The 2174-nt window shown below is 47.3% G+C and overlaps 1 non-coding gene across 1 annotated transcript; it reads left to right on the plus strand.

The window, feature by feature from the left end:
* Positions 1-1852: 1852 nt before the first annotated feature.
* On the plus strand, positions 1853-1946 carry LOC115031633. Its single transcript, XR_003837303.1, has one exon. It is a non-coding gene; the product is annotated as a small nucleolar RNA SNORA55 (small nucleolar RNA).
* The last annotated feature ends 228 nt before the right edge of the window (positions 1947-2174 follow it).

Below are 2174 nucleotides of genomic sequence, written 5' to 3' on the forward strand. Positions count from 1 at the left end.
GCTGCTCTGAGCTCTTCCAGCTGCCTGTGATGGGTCTCTGTATTCAAACCACACAGCCTGCTGATTCCCGGAGGCCTTAGCCTGGCAGCTGTGTGTGGGTGTGAGCAGTGTCCCTAGCAAGTCAGGGCCCTTGCATTTTCCATTCCTTTTGCCAGGAAAGGCCTAGCCTCAGTTTCCCTAATAACCTCTTGAAGCAGCTAACTCACTAGAGGATCTGCCAGAGGCAGTCTGGTAATAAGGAAATTACCACACAATGAGACCTGCCTGCTCTGACATGCTGAGGAAACTATCAGGTGTGGGGCGAGGCCATCTGAGGAGAGAACATCTGACCTGGCAGGCAGAGTCCTAATGGAACAGCGAGTGCAGAAGCCCTGAGGCAGACCCTTTGCCAGCACACATGAAAGACTGCAAGCATCCAGCTCTGAGCCAAAGAAGGGGAGGAGATGATGGTTTAGGAGATGGGCTGAAGCTCCTGCAGGCAGTGCATAGATTCCAGGTTGTGCCCAGTGTAGGGAAGGACATGGGTGAAGTGGAAGCTGGCATATGCTAATCTGATTCTCAGTGCTGAACATTGCTGAATAATGGATGGGGACTAATCAATAAGGACTAATTGATCCCTCATCAATCAGTCCTTAAGAAAATGCCCTACAGCTGGATCTTATGGAAGCATTTTCTCAATTAAGGTTGCCTCCTTTAAATGGCTAGCTTATGTCAAGTTGACATAAAACTAGCCAGGACACCTGGCACTCTGTCCACTTTGGTCCATTTTCTAAAGGATTCCAAACTCTGAGAAGAGTCATGTGACCTTGTGTTTTGCATTGTTGTGTTTCTGTGTTGAGATTTGTGCATCTGTTGGGATGGATACCTCTTCCACTTAATTTTTTTTAATTGAATTGTTTGTTTTAATGTGGATGGGTGATTGTCATGCATGTCTGTGCACCGTGTGTATGTCTGGTACCTGAAGAGGACAGAAGAGACCTTTGAATCCCCTGGGAGTGGAGTTACAGACAATTGTGGACCCCATGTGGGTGCTGTGAATTGAACCCAAGTCTTCTGGAAGAGCAGTTGGTGCTCTTAACCACCAAACCATCTCTCCATCCCTCTTCCACTTTTAACTAAGAGTGCTCTTAGTCAGCAGCGTTCTCTTGAGGGCAGAGCAAGCCTCCTCTAGCTGTGTATGGGGTCATATCTATGTTCTTTCTAAATTTCACATGTCCTCTCATGTATCTGCTTCAGCAAAACCTCTTCTCACTTGTGCCTGCTTCAGCAAAACATCCTTTCACCTGTGTTTGCTTTAGTAAAGCGTTTTTTTCACCTGTCTGCCCCAGCAAATGCATCATATGACATAACTGAGTCCCCAAAGAAACCAGAAATTTCTACCTCAAAGCAGAGTCAGGGTTTTATTAAAGATAGAAAGACAGTCGTACTGGCTGGTTTTGTGTGTCAACTTGACACAAGTTGGAGTTATCACAGAGATAGGCGCCTCCCTTGAGAAAATGCCTCTATGAGATCCACCTGTAAGACATTTTTTCAGTTAGTGATCAAGGTGGAAGGGCCCATTGTGAGTGGTGCCATCTCTGGGCTGGTAGTCCTGGGTTCTATAAGAAAGCAAGCTAAGCAAGCCAGGGGAAACAAGCCAGTAAGTAACATCCCTCCGTGGCCTCTGCATCAGTGCCTGCCTCCAAGTTCCTACCCTGTGTGAGTTTCTGTCCTGACTTCCTTTGGTGATGACCAGCAATGTGGAAGTGTAAGCCGAATAAACTCTTTCCTCCCCAGCTTGCTTCTTGGTTAAACTGTTTTGTGCAGGAATAGAACCTCTGACTCAGACAGTAGGCACGTAGGAAAAGAAAGTGCACCCGCCAGACAGTGCTATACTAGAGCAGAGGAAATCTGGACGAGTTGTCTCCATCTGCTCTGGGGCCTGTACCTACAACTCTGCCACACTTCCTGAGAATGGAGACAGTTTTGAAGATGCTGAAGCTAGAGGTGGGGACTAAGAGCAGAAGATGTGTCTGGACCAGTAACCCCGATGCTAACTCCACTTCCCATGGGAGTGTAGCAGGGCTTCACAGGTCGGGTAACGCAGCTTATCAGTCCAGTGGGGAATGCTTTTTCTTGGTGTTCTGGACTCTGCTCCAGAAGACGACCATGTCTGTGTATTATAAATGTTTTCA

Source organism: Mus caroli, chromosome 7 (assembly GCF_900094665.2).
Source record: "Mus caroli chromosome 7, CAROLI_EIJ_v1.1, whole genome shotgun sequence".
NCBI classification, from domain to species: domain Eukaryota; kingdom Metazoa; phylum Chordata; class Mammalia; order Rodentia; family Muridae; genus Mus; species Mus caroli.